Source organism: Mobula birostris, chromosome 10 (genome assembly GCF_030028105.1).
Source record: "Mobula birostris isolate sMobBir1 chromosome 10, sMobBir1.hap1, whole genome shotgun sequence".
NCBI lineage: Eukaryota > Metazoa > Chordata > Chondrichthyes > Myliobatiformes > Myliobatidae > Mobula > Mobula birostris.
In genome coordinates, this window is record NC_092379.1 from 67,795,276 (window position 1) to 67,810,552 (window position 15,277).

At 43.7% G+C, this 15,277-nt stretch overlaps 1 pseudogene; it reads left to right on the forward strand.

Annotated features, from left to right (window-relative positions):
- The first annotated feature begins 431 nt into the window (after positions 1-431).
- On the forward strand, positions 432-12,474 carry LOC140203696 (interferon-gamma-inducible GTPase 10-like; annotated as a pseudogene).
- Positions 12,475-15,277: the final 2,803 nt, after the last annotated feature.

Sequence of the window (15,277 nt, forward strand, 5' to 3'; positions counted from 1 at the left end):
TTAAAGAGGAGTCCTGGCCTTAGGTCCTTTCCCCAAGGAGAGGTCCTGACTCTGTGTAAAGCCCCGGCCTTAAGTCCTGTTTCCAAGGAGGCATCCTGCCTCTGTGTTCTGTGTTCCTGTGTTAAAAGTTCCAGGCGCCATGTTGCAGTCCTGTCCAAGTCAAGGCTTTGTGTTCTCGTCCAGTCCAGGAGTCTCTCAGCAGTTTACCTCTGCAAGTGTCCTAGAAAGCATCCCAGCCCTGGGTTCAAAAAAGGATCCCGGCGCTGGGTTCAAGAAAGGATCCCGGCCTTGCATCCTAGAAAGGGTCCCAGCCCTGCGCTCCAAGGAGGAGTCCCGATTCCGCACCCAAGAGTCTAACCAAGCCGAGTCAAGAGCTGAGCCAAACCCTAGTCCAGGAGCCACGTCCTGCCCTGGAATACCTCGTCCAGTCTATGTCCAAGGCTCTGAGGGTCCAGTCCACGTCCAAGGCTCTGAGGGTCCAGTCCACGCCCAATGCTCTGAGCGTCCAGTCCACTTCCAATGCTCTGAGCATCCAGTCCTCGTCCAAGGCTCTGAGCATCCAATCCACGTCCAAGGCTCCGAGAGTCCAGTTCAAGTCCAAGGCTCTGTGTTCCTGTGTTCCAAGACCAAGTCCAGGCGCCGTGTTCCAGCCCTGTCCAAATCTGAGATTCGTGTCCTCATCTAGTTCCGGTGCCTCGCTCAACCCAGGGGTTCTTCGCCCAAGCCAGGAGCTCCTCGCCCAACCCAGTGCTGGAGGTTCCTCATCCTGTGCTGGAGTACCTCATCCTGTCCTGTAGCCACGTCCTGTCCTTGCCAAGATTCTAGTCCCTGGTCCTAGCCTAGACCCGGGTTCCAATTCCGAGTCAAAATCCCGGTTCCAAGTCCCAACGAAGACCCAGGTTCTGGGTCCTTATGCAGGCTCTGGTTCCGGAGTTCCGTGTTCCTAGTCCAGGCTCCTCGTTCCCAGTTCCCCGTCCGGGTCCCATGTTTCTAGCCCAAGTCCTAGCCCAGGCCCTGAACCCTAGTCACGTCCAAGGCCTGTGTCAATGTCCAGCGTCGTTTCATCCTTACTCACCTTGCTATGTCGATAAACCTTGTCCTGTTCCTAGTACTTCAGTGTCTGTGTCTTGCATTTGGGTCCGCTAGCAACGTCCACCTGGTAACACTTTCTTAATATCTACATGCTCAATCTTTTCATGCTGCTGGAAGTCATCACTACAATCACCAAGATCCTTTTCCATTGTGAATACGGAAGTCAAGTATTCATTAAGTACCTCCGCTATTTCCTTCGGTTCCATACACATTTTCCCACTGTCACGCTTGATAGGTCCTATTCTTTCACGTCTTATCCTCTTGCTCTTCACATACACGTAGAATGCCTTGGAGTTTTCCTTAATCCTGCTCACCAAGGCCTTCTCATGGCCCCTTCTGACTCTCCTAATTTCCTTCTTAATCTCCTTCCTATTAGCCTTATAATCTTTTAGATCTCTAACATTACCTAGCACTCTGAACCTTTTCTAAGCTTTTATTTTCTTCTTGACTAGATTTATTACAGCATTTTGTACACCATGCTTCCTGTACCCTACCATAACTTCCCTGTCTCATTGGAATGTACCTATGCAGAGCTCCACACAAATATCCCCTGAACATTTGCCACATTTCTTCTGTACTTTTCACTGAGAGCATCTGTTCCAATTTAAGCTTCCAATTTCCTGCCTGATAACGTTCTAATTCCCCTTACTCCAAGTAAACGCTTTTCTAACTTGTCTGTTCCTATCTCTCTCCAATGCTATTGTAAAGGAGATAGAATTATGATCACTATCTCCAAAATGCTCTCCCACTGAGAGATCTGACACCTGACCAGGTTCATTTCCCAATACCAAATCAAGTACAGCCTCTCCTCTTGTAGGCTTATCTACATATTGTGTCAAGAAACCTACCTGCACACACCTAACAGACTCCACCCCATCTAAACCCTTTGCTCTAGGGAGATGCCAATCGATATTTAGGAAATAAAAATCTCCCACCACAACAACTCTGTTATTATTGCACCTTTCTAGGATCTGTTTCCCTATCTGCTCCTCAATATCCCTTTACTATTTGGCGGCCTATAGAAAATACCCAGTAAAGTTATTGACCCCTTCCTGTTCTGAACCTCCACCCACAGAGACTCAGTGGACAATCCCTCCATGGTGTTCACCTTTTCTGCAGCCTTGACACTAACTCGGATCAACAGTGCCATGCCCCCAACTCTTTTGCCTCCCTCCCCGTCCTTTCTGAAACATCTAAAGCCTGGCCATGAAGTAACCATTCCTGTCCCTGAGCCATCCAAGTCTCTGTAATGGCCACCACATCATAGCTCCAAGTATTGATCCATGCTGTAAGCTCATCTGCTTTGTTTGCAATACTCCTTGCGTTAAAGTAGGCACATCTCAAACCGTTCATCTGAGTGCGTCGCTTCTCTATCACCTGCCTATCCTCCCTCTCGCACTGTCTCCAATCTTTCTCTATTTGTGAGCCAACCTCCTCTTCCCCAGTCTCTTCAGTTCGGTTCCCACCCCCCAACAATTGTAATTTAAACTCTCCCCAGTAGCCTTAGCAAACCTCCCTGCCAGGATATTGGTCACCCTGGGATTCAAGTACAACCTGTTCTCTTTGTACAGGTCACACCTGCCCCAAAACAGGTCCCAATGATCCAGAAATCTGAAACCATGTTCCCTGCTCCAATCCCTCAGCCACGCATTTATCCTCCATCTCAATTCTATTCGTATTCTCACTGTCGCAAGGCACAGGCATTAATCATGAGATTGCTACCTTTGCGATCCTGCTTCTCAACTTCCTTCCAAATTCCCTGTAGTCTTTTTTCAGGACCTCTTCCCTTTTCCTACCTATGTCATTGGTATCAATATGTACACGACCTCTGGCTGTTCTCTCTCCCACTGCAGGATATCTTGGACGCGATCTGAAATATCCCGGACCCTGGCACCTGGGAGGCAAACTTCATCCAAGTTTATTTTCTGCATCCACAGTATCGCCTGTCTGACCCCCTAACTATAGAGTCCTCTATCACTACTGCCTTCCTCTTCCTTTCCCTACCCTTCTGAGCCACAGGGCCAGACTCTGCACCAGAGGCACGGCCACTGTTGCTTCCCCCAGGAAGGCTGTCCCCCTCATACTAAAGCCCTGGTCCATTCTCTTCGTGGTCATTTTATTGTTTGAATAGCATAAACAGGCAACATCTTTAAATCTTGTGAGTGATATTTACTTCATCTTCTGTGTGGTACTGATGGAAAGTGTGACTGTTTTGAATAGCATGTGGTGTAACAGTTTGACTTCTTGAAGTGCTGATGAGCTTGATTCATTATAGGAATTTGAGGGGTAATCCTGCATGCCTATGACTTCTGCCTCAGGTAGTAGAAGGCTTTTGGGGTGTCAGGAGTTTTCAGTAAGTTTCCACCCCCCACAACACTTTCTTCTAAACTCACATGACTACAGGCCCACAGCTATCAACGACTTCTTCTACATTAACTGTTTCAGCCTTGGTACATTCTCGAGAGTATATGCTGGTCTCTCTAGCATATCCTTTTATAGATATGGGGTCCAGGGAAGCTCACAGTACTCCAAGTGCAGTCTGTCCAATGCCTGATAAAGCCTCAGTATCTCCTCCTTCCTATAATATTCTAGTCCTCAGAAATGTTGCATTTGCCCTCCTTACCACATTAGAAACTAATCTATATCTTAATCCCTTCGACCAAAATGCCCGGCGATACACCTTACTACACCGTATTCCTGCTGCCACGTCTTTTCCCATTTCCTGATCAGTCCAAATCCTTCTGCAGAATCCCTGCTTTCTCAGCACTGATATATATGGAACACCACTAGTCACTGCCAGCCAACCAGAAAAAGAATAAAGAACTGATGTTTCAGGCCAAGACCCTTCATCAGGGCGGATGACGAGTCTCTGCCTGAAAGATCAGCTCATTATTGCGCCTGACCTGCGATCCTACAGCATTTTATGTGTGTTACCTTTATTTGAACTCATTACTTTCTGCTAGATGGCCAATCATCTATTCATACAGGTTTTTTTTTTAATCTTATCTTCTTTGCAGCCTTCTTTGCAGAACCCTGTCAAAGGCCTACGGAATATTCAAGAAAACAACATCTACTGTCTCTCCTTTATCTATCCTGCCTGCTATTTCCTCAAGGAATTTCAACAGATTTGTCAGAAAAGATTTTCCTTCAGGAAACCATACTGAGTTCTGCCTATTTCATCATGTACCTTCAACTACCCAGAATCCTCATCCTTAATAATAGACCCTAACATCTTGCCCAACCACTGAAGTCAAGTTAACTGGCATATAATTTCCTGTCTTTTGCCTCCTTCCGTTCTGAAATCATTCCAGAGACCAGTAATTCTGGAAGAATCACTATTATTGCTCCACAATTTCTTTAGCACCCACTTTTAGAACCCTGGTGTGTAGACCATCATGACCAGGTGAATACCTGCCTTCAGACTTCTCAGCTTCCCATGCACTTTCTTCCTAGTAATCACATATACACTTCCTCTACCCCCTGACGCTCGAATTTCTGGCATACTGCTAGGGTCTTCCACAGAGAAGACTGTCGCAAAATACTTATTCAGTTCATCTTCCATTTCTTTGTCCCCATTACTACCTTTCCATTGTCAGTTTTCAGCAGATCTGTGTTAAGTCTTACCTCTCATTTAGTATTTATGTATTGTCATGTGTGACGCCAAGCAGAGCTACCGAACGGATGATGCTAATGAGAGATATAACGGAAGACAATGGAGAAACATTCAAAATGCTAATAAGAGAGAAGAGAGAGATTAACGAGAAAGAAACACAATTCAGATATTGACAGACCAGTTGCTTTGAACCTGAACTGTTTTAAGTTTACTGGACAGGTGATACCCCAGCAGTGCGATAAAACGAGCAGGTTTGCTAAGGCACAAGACATGCCACGAGACCCTGGAAAGAGCAGTGTGCCCCCACAAGTTGGTGGGAGATTGGAGGACCGTTTCACGGGAACCTATCAGAGGCTCACAAGGTGTAAAGGTACGATCAGTGGGAACCTGGGGTGTGTGTCCGCACTTGCCTGGGTGCCGGGTTCACCCCAGAAGAACGATCGTATCCAGAACAGAGGGATCACAGTCGGTGACCACAGTGGGATTAGAAGACATCAAAAGGTCTGCCTGAAACCAACTGCATCTCTCACTCTCTCTCTCTCCAATGGTACAACAACAGTGATTACTTCGAACTGCACTAAACTGAATTGAACTCTGCTTCACTTAAGACTGATCATTTTACCCCTAAACTGCGATAGAGCTTGGATGATTCCTATTACCCTATTTCTGTGTATATGTGTGTATTATCATTGCTAACCTGTTATATTTATATCCTTGTGATTAGTGTACTGTATTACTTATTTCTTTAATAAAACCTTATTAGTTCCTAGTAATCACAGACTCCAACGAGCGTTCCATTTCTGCTGGTTTGACAACTCAGTTACGGGGTACATAACAGTATCTATAAAATATAAGCTTTTGGTTTCCTCCTTTATATTATTAGCTTGTTTACCTTCATATTTATCATTTCCCTTGTTACTGTTTTTCCCTAGTTGCTTACTTTTAGTTTTTTAAACACTTCCCAATGCTTAAAATTCCCAGTATTATTTTCTATATTGTATGTCCTCTATTTTGCTTTAATGCTGTGTTGACTTCTCTTGTTGGCATGGTAGCCTCATCCGCCCTTTAGAACTGATCTTCTGTCTTCAAACTTGGCTGCCTGTGACTAGTAGTGTTCTGCAGGTGTCAGTGTTGGGGCTGCTTCTTTTTATGTTGTATGTCAATTACTTGGATGATAGAATTGATGGCTTTGTGGCCAAGTTTGCAGTTGATACAAAGATAGGTAGAGTGACAGGTAGTCTTAAGATAGCAGGGAGGCTACAGTAGGATTTAGACTGATTAGGTGAAAGCCAAAAGAAGTGACAAAAGGAATACAGTGTTGGGTAATATACAGTCAGGCACTTTGGTAGAAGGAATAAAAGAGTAGTCTATTTTCTGAGTGAGGAGGAAATTTTTAAAAATTGAATTGCAAAGTGACTTGGGTGTCCTCATACAGGATTACCTAGAGGTCCATTTGAAGGTTGATTTGGTGATGAGGAAGGAAAACGCAAAGTTAATATTCATTTTGAGTGGTCAATGATATAAAAACCACGATTTAAGGCCAAGACTTTAGAAGGCACCGGTGAAGCCTCTCTTGCAGTATTGTGAGCAGTTTTGGGCCCTTTATTTAAGAAAGGATGTGCTGACATAGGAGAGGGTTCAGAGAAAGTTCACAAGAATGATTCCAGGAATGAAGCGATTATCGTATGAGGAGCTATTAGTGACAGTGACTTGCACTTACTGGAATTTAGTCGAACCAGGGGATAATCTCACTGAAACCTGCTGAATGGCCTAAATACCCTGGATGTGGAGAGGATTTTTCCTATGATGTGGGAGTTTATGACCACAGGGCACATCCTCCAAACAGAGGAACTTTCATTCAGAGTATAGAAGAAAATGATCTTTCTTAAATGAGAGGGTGGCGAATCTCTGGAATACATTGCCACTGCCTGATGTGCAGGGCAGGTTATTGAGTACATTTTAGGTGGAGGTTGATAGGTTCTTGATTAGTCAGGGTATGAAGGTTTTGGGGAGAAGGCAGGAGGATGGTGTTGAGAAGGAAATGGATCAGTCATGATGCAATGGCAGAGCAGATGCATTGGGCCAAATGACCTAGTTCTTCTGTTCCTATGTCTTATGGTGTAATTGTTCTCAAAGTTTCCAACCATTACTCTTCTATTATCCCTGCTAGTGTTGCCTTCCAGTGAACTTTGGCTCATTCTCCTCTTCTGCTTCTGTTATTCCCTTTATTGCTCTGCATACTGATCCATTTTTATCTTCTCCCTCTCAAACTGCAGGGTGTATTGATACTAGTATGATGACTGTCTCCTAAGGGTTCCTTTAACTTCGGCCCCTTAAACAAATCTGATTACACAGCACCCAGTCCAGAATTTTCCCTCCTGATCTCAACAAGAAGCTGTTTGAAAAATAGGTCTTATAGGCATTCTACCAACTCCTCTTGGAATCGAGTGGAAAACTGATTTTCCAATAAATCTGCATATTGTAATCTTCCATGACTAACATAATATTACCTTCTTTACATGCCTTTTCTGTCTTCCTTTGTAATTTGTACCACATATCCTTGCTACCATTTGGAGGCCTAAATAAAGATCCCAGGAAAGTCTTTTTTTAATCCCTTGTAGACTGCATCTTCTAATCATATGCCATATCTTTTGAGTGAATTTATTTATTTATTAAAGAAACAAAGCCATCCAATATCTCTGCCCAGCTGCCTTTCCTTTTCATACGATATGTATCCTCGGATGTTAAGCTCCCAGCTGTGCTCTTCCTTCAACCATGACCCAGTGATGCCCATATCCAGCAACCTATAACTGTGCTATGATATCATCTACTTTATTATATATACATCATGCATTGAAATATAACAGATACAGTTCTGTATTCAGCTCTCTTTTCAATATTGTCTCCACGTTTCTGAAGATAATTTCTTATCCCGTTCTAAACTTGTCTTATTCATTAATTTGGAGACTTCTGTAATCTCTCCTGGATTCTCCTTCCATTTAAAATTATCCTGACCTCTCTGACCTGTTCAATCCACCCCTGCAATTTAATTTAAAACCCAGCACAGCCCTAGTTATGCAATTTGCCAGGACTGTGGTCCCAGCCTAGTTCAGGTACAGCCTATCCCATCAGAATAGCTCCCTTTCTCCAACACTGGTGCTAATGTTCCACAAATGTATACCCACTTCTCCCACACCGAAATTTAACAGCACATTTATCTTTCTCATTTTATTAACCCTGTGCCAATTGCACGTTGCTTATGTAGCAATCCAGAGATTATTAACTTTTTGTTTCTGCATTTTGATTTAGTTCCTAGCTTCCAAGATCACTGGTACTGACATGAACCACAAAAACGGAACCCTTCCCCTTCCCATGCATAATTTCTCTGCAATTTTTCTGCGCAGCCCTCCGGTGAAAATGATATCATATCCATTAAATAGGGGCTGTGGACAATTCTGATTTGATGGAGACTGACGTGAAAGCACAGAGAAACATCTAGAGAAATTTCTTAAGCGCCCGTTTGCTGCTGTTGTTACTGCGCGATCGAGAATCTTCTGGAGGGAAGGCCTCAAAATCCCCGGCTTTGCCTGCTGTTGGCGACCGAGATTGAGGTCGAATTGTTTGAATAGAGATGGTGCTCGGTACTCGGTGTCGGAGAGCTGATGGAGGCTTGAAGTTTTTGGACGACTCAGAGTCGGACTGTGGTCGGGCATGGCAGGGAGAGTTTTTCTTCCTTCTCCCGTCTGGTTGAGATGTGGGACATTTGAGAGACTTCGAACTTTTTACTGTGCTCAAGGACTGTTCTTCATCAAGTTATGGTATTGTTGCACTGTTGTAACTATGTGTTATAATTATGTGGTTTTGGTAGCTTTTTTAGTCTTGGTCTGTCCTGTGTTTTGTGATATAACACCGGAGGAAATATTGTATCATTTCTTAATGCATGCATTACTAAATGACAATAAAAGAGGACTGTGTGTCTTCATAATCTAATCTAATATCCCAGACCCAGGAACCAGATAGATAACATTGCTTTTGGGATTCTCAATCCTTGTGACAGAGAATTATGCCTATTCCATTGTCTATACAATCACCAGTTACAACTACATTTCTCTTCTCTCCCACTTCTTGAACGGCTCCATGAACCACAGTGCCATGGTTCAGTTGCTCATCTTCCCTACAGTCCTCTGTCTCATCCTCAGAAGGAGCATCAATCTCAAACAAGAGAAAATCTGTGGGTGATTGAAATCAAAGTAATACACACAAAATGCTGGAGAACCTCAGCAGACCAGGCAGCATGTATGCAAAGGAGTAAACAGTAGACGTTTTGGGCTAAGAAATGAAGGTTCTCGGCCCAAAATGTCGATTGGTTATTCTTGTCCATAGATGTTGCCTGGCCTGCTGAGTTCCTTCAGCATTTTGTGTGTATTGCATCAAATTCAGACCAAGTTCAGGGTCTGAGATTCCTCCAACACTCCCTGTTGGAACCCCCCTCCACCCCAAGTGCCTCACTCGCATTCACACTGTCTTGGCCCTGATCACCGACTGAGCACAGAGTCTAGGTAACTTTCACTCTCCCTGATGCATCGCAGTATTTGAAGCTCAGATTCCAGCTCCTCAAATTTGAGCCTGAGTTCCTTGAGTAACTAACACTTGCTGCAGATGCAGTCACCAGGAACCACAATGGGGCCCACCAGCTCCCATATCATTCAGCTAAAAAACATCCCCTAATCCTGCTTCCATATTTTACTTAATTTGTTATAATTTGATTTTATATAATTTCTATATATTAGGCATCCGTGAGACCATGGATTTGCGCCTTGGAAGGTTTCCAGGACGCAGGCCTGGGCAAGGTTGTATGGAAGACCGGCAGTTGCCCATGCTGCAAGTCTCCCCTCTCCACGCCACCGATGTTGTCCAAGGGAAGGGCACTAGGGCCGATACAGCTTGGCACTGGTGTCGTGGCAGAGCAATGTGTAGTTAAGTGCCTTGCTCAAGGACACCACGCACTGCCTCAGCTGAGGCTCGAACTAGCGACCTTCAGATCACTAGACCAACACCTTAACCACTTGGCCATGTGCCAATTTTATATAATAAATTGTGTATAATACCTTTGAGACCTTTGCACAGTACTGTATTTGTCAATATGGAGTGGGGAGCGGGGCTATTGTTCTTGTTGCATTTTGTGCAGGGGAGGGGGTTTGGAGGGTGGTTTAATGATCATATTACCTTTCATTTTTGGTGAGGAGGGAGGGATGGGTTTGCTGTTTCTCTTTGAACTGGTAGTTCCTGGGTCATCACTAACCACTGGTGCCTACTGAAAGAGTGTGATTCTTTTTGCCACACTCTGTGAAGATTCAGCCTGGGATCAAAGGCAGTTTTCATTATTTATATGAAGAAGCTCTTGTGTCTACAACTGATCTATTTGAAAACAAACTTTAAAGATCAAATTGTCCTTGCAGAATCCAAATTAGGTGTAGGTGTGCCTGTGCATTAATGATTCTTGAGAGTCCCATTATGGCAAAGCCCATTGCTTTGATGTTTTAGTTTCACCGGATTTGGTAGTCACTAGCTGTACCGGATTTGACACCTGAGCAATGTTATGTCTTGTTGTGTTGGTACCTACATTGAAAGAGCAGAGGTCTTCTGTACGTTATTTACATGTTCAGGAAGTTGCCGGCTCCTGTCGCCATTTGACCTGGTTATTGAATACCATTCTTGTGAACATTTCAGCCACATCTATAGCACTCACAATGGTTGAGGATGGGCATGTTCTTGGAAAATGTTTCTCTCCTTTTGCCCTCAAACTACTTGACTGTGCAGCATCATGTGTTGAAACTAGATTATTAATGATAGAAGCATGCCAGGTTCAATATGAAGCGCTCCCATTCCCATTGATGCACCAGGCTACAGACAGGATGCATCATCTGCATAGGATCTTCTGATAACCACTCCACTTCTGCACCCTATCAACCAATTACTAGCGTGCTCACAGTATAGGGCTTCATGTGCTCCAAATCTCCCATCACCAACTTCACCTGCAATATCATTTCAGAGAGGCAAAAGCTAAGATAACTTTGTTGGACTGAGATGAGATGACATGCTGAAGAAACGTGGGTGAACAGAATTAAAATTGTAGAATATGTGAAGATGCTGCTCTGTGGACAAACGGGTTGAGATCTATGAGCTCCATCTGATAAATCAATGGTGATTAAGCAAAGTCAAAGTATATTAATCTGTCAGAGGGTTGTGAGAGTGTGGAATAAATTGCCAGCATAAGTGGTGCTTGTGAGCTTGATTTTAACATTTAATGATAGGAGTATGGGGGGCTATAGTCCCAGTTCAGGTCAATCCCTGTTTCTGTGCTGTAGTTTCCAATGACTCTACTCGTGCTCATGCACGTTATAATAACAACTATAGGTACCCTGTCACTGTTGCATAGCAAATTGTAACAGCAACAGCACTTGGACCATGAATAAGAAGGACTGACATGATGATGTTCTGTGAAAGATGTGACATGCATTACAAATAGAAATTCTTTCAATTGAGAATGTTAATGGAACATATTTTATTTTAGTGAACCAGTGGCAGAGACTGAGACCCCCTCATTCTTCACACAGGAAGAACTGAGCAAACTAAAGGCTGATTTCGAAACAGGTGGGGTGGAAAAAGTTCAACCACTGATAGAGAAGAAAATAACTAATGTGGACAAAACAGAGCTTAACATTGCAGTGATTGGAGAAACAGGTACAGGAAAATCCACCTTCATCAACGCTATGAGAGGACTTCGGAGCTGAAGTTGGGAACACAGAAACAACAAAGGAGCCAACCGGGTACTCACATCCCACTCTGCCCAATGTTTGCTATTGGGACCTGCCAGGGATCGGAAATACACAATTTCCAGCAGCTAAATATCTCACAGAAATGAAATTCAAAAGATTTGATTTCTTTATCATAATCTCCACTGTTTGGTTCAGAGAAAATGATGTGGAAGCTTGCCAAAGAGATTAAATGGCTGGGGGAAAAGATCTATTTTGTCTGCTCTAAGATTGATGTCCATCTTTGGTCCATGAGGAAACAAAAGAGGGTTATTAATTAAGAAGAAAATCTGGAAAGGATTCGGAGTGACTGTGTCAGGAGACTGAAAGATGCGGTGTTTCGGGATCCAACTGTGTTCCTGATATCCAGTTTAGAGCCGGATCGTTTTGATTTCATTCGGTTAAATGAAAGATTCGAAGATGATATAAATAATGTAAAGAAAAATACCTTTGTCCTGGCCCTTCCGAATCTAAGTGTGGAGATAGTTCAGAAAAACTTTAAGATTCTGACAACATTTATCTGCATGTTTGCAACACTGTCAGAGGTAGTGGGTGCGATCCCAGTTCCTAGTGTCTCTCTCACTTGTGATATCAGTATATTGATTGGAGCCATTCTCCACTTCGGAACTGCCTGGGTCTAGATGGTGCTCCTCTTCAAAGACTGGCCAACAGAGCAGGAAGACCTGTGGAAGAGTTGAAGGCGACAGTAATAGCTCCGCTGCTGGAGGAAATAACCATAGATGCAATTATGAGGTTAGGTTGGGGGGGGGGGGGGGGCGGTGTTGCTGTTGTTATTGTTTCAGCCCTGGGATCTGCTCTCGACATTGTCCCAGTCATTGGCTCCATTTTTGGAGCAGGCTCATCATTTCTCAGTACAAGATGCTGCGTGCTGCACTGAAGGATCTTACAGAGAATGCAGAGAGAGTGGTGAAAGTTGCCTTTGCAACTGATTAACTGAGCTTTAAATGTATAGAGCCAGTGAATTTATATAATGCCATTGTTAAACATTTGATATTAGCTAACACCAAATCCTGCTGTTAGATGATGTTCTTTTCCCCTGCATTCATTCCTAGAAATATTTCTTATTCACTACTGAAGTGGGTTGGAAGGGAATTTCCGATTTGCAGCATTTGGAAAATTGGTGTAAGATTAACAAAGTGCTACTCTATGAATTAAACTTTAAAATAATGCTATATCTGCCTTCAGAAATGTTCATGAACAATGTACCCAATAAACATTGACCTATAGAAGGCACAGCTGGATGGGCTGCCAAGCAATAGTCTGCAACACTTTGCATGATTCAGCCAATTACTTCTGTTAAAATAGAAATGCATAGGTGAAATGATAGATGATACTTGGATGCAGTGTATAGATGTCTGTATCAATTGAGATGATAGAAATTATTGGTGGAAAGATCGTGCCACTCCAACCATCTGATGTTAGTTATCAGGAAGAATATCAAGGCCCGTGTTTAGTGCTTGTTGACCTGTACAACTTCAATTACCTTTAAGAGAACTTCGGTCTAAGTTTAAAAATAAAACACCGTTTGAGAATATGGCCCAAAGCTATGGCAAGAACCGGGATCAATGAGGCTTGAGGGGTAATATCTATTCCACAACCTGGTTTTGTGTTGTCCTGAGGCACCTGTACCTTCTTCCTGATAGCATCAATGAGCGGAGAGCATGTCCTGGGTCTTAGGGTCTCTGTTATACCCTTCATGCTGTGATGGGCATCTCTACTTTTGATAAGCACCTGGCCTCTACATCTGTGATGTTGAGTAGAATCTCTTTGGGCTTTGTCGTCAAAACAAGACGGGAAGTACGGAGATCTTCCATAACCCTTGGCAAACGAATATTATTCTGATCTTGCACAATCATTGCTCTGCATCAGCTTCATTTGTAAGCAAGGACTTTTTTCGATAATTGATTGACTGGTCCACATGTCCCACAGTCACAAGTTATTATTGATCACCCGATTAATTTTGGGCGGCACAGTTGTGTAGCCTTTAATGCTGTCATTGCGCCAGGAAACAGGGTTCAATACAGCCGCTGTCTGTAAGGAGGTCATAATTTCTCCCATTGCATGGGTTTCCTCCAGGTGCTCCAGTTTCTGCCCACATTCTAAATACGTACAGGTTAGTACAATTTTTACTCAGGTAGTCTAGGTCCAATCAGCAGAGAAGATCATCAGCTGTCAACTACCGTCATCTGGAGACCTGGTCATCACCAAAGCAAAAAAAAAGCTGGAAAAATTACACCCTAGCATTCACCAATTCACCAAATTACCACCAGGGACATGCTACAAGCCCATCACCTCCAGGACTATACAAGATCGTCAAAGCTTATTTCCTGTAGCTATCCAGATTCTGCACAAAGCTCACTCCGTGTAATACCCCAACTGTCCCTGTACAGCACCTGTTAAATGGCCTTTCCTACTCTCCTTGCTTTGTTGATAATTCTGTCTGTTCATATGTTCACATTTATTTAAGTTTGATTATTGTCATTCGTGCCGAGGGACACCTCTATTTACTTTATTAGGGAAAGAGAGCTTGTGTTATTTTGAACTACTGGGTGAACGAGTAGTCTTTGGGGTACTGCAGGTCTGTGTCTTTATTGATGCTTTGCTGCCCGCTTGAGTGCTTGAGGGCTCTGTGGTGGGGGAGGAGGGTCGTTGCCTTGCAGCTGCCTGTGTGTGGGAGGGGGAGCTGGGGGAGCTTTGGGAATCTCGCATTTAACTGTCATCCATTCTTTGGGGCACTCCTTTGTTTTCGAGGATGTTTACGGAAAAGAAGTATTTCGGATGTATATTGTACACATTTCTCTGACATTAAATGTTCCCATTGAAGCCTATTGGCTGTTTGCACTATTGTCTTGTAAATTATTAGTTGCTATTGCGTTGTCCATTATGGTTTGACCTTTGTTTTATGCTTGGCGCTGAACCACAATCAATTCTGATACTTTTCACATACTGGCAAAATGGTGATTCAGGTTAATCGGCACTTGAGTGTAATTGAGTGCTGTGGGCTTGTAGAGAGTCAAAGAGAGAGGTCCCTGAGGAACGAGGAAAGATCGGGAGCGCATGATATGGGTCATAATGATCTCCCATTTCAAATGGTGGAAAGAATGTCATGGTGCTCTCTCGAACGACCCAGGTGCGGAGGAACGGCGGAATCCCCAGGAAGAGCGGAAACAAGATATTAAACATCAGAATCAGAACCTCGGGGGAAAGAAGGTGCGACTCCGAGAGGTAATCAATCCTCTCCGAAACAATGACCCCACACTAATGCACTGATTGGGAGATCTTTTTAAATAAACGTGGAGTGCGGAAAATACATAAAGATTGAACAATTACACCTTTGTTTGGATTCAGAGAAGCCGCTGCATTTGTGCGCATTGCCATTTTACCGGAAGATACCGACACACTGCATGGGACCACCTTTAAATACTGAATCATTCCCCAGGGACCCTCTGTAAATACTGACACACCCTGGAGACCCGCTCTTGATAATGACACTGTCCCAGGGACCCCTCGAGACAAATACTGAGACAATCAACGCAGAAGAAGAGACAGCTTATAAATACTGCAACACACACACTCCACGGAGGCATCCTGTAAATGGTGACCCCCTATAAATACTGACACCCCCACAGGACCCCTGTACATATTGACAATCTCCACAGAACCCCCTGTAAATATTGACAATCTCCACAGAACCCCTGGTAAATACTGACACCCCCCACAGGACCCCCTATAAATA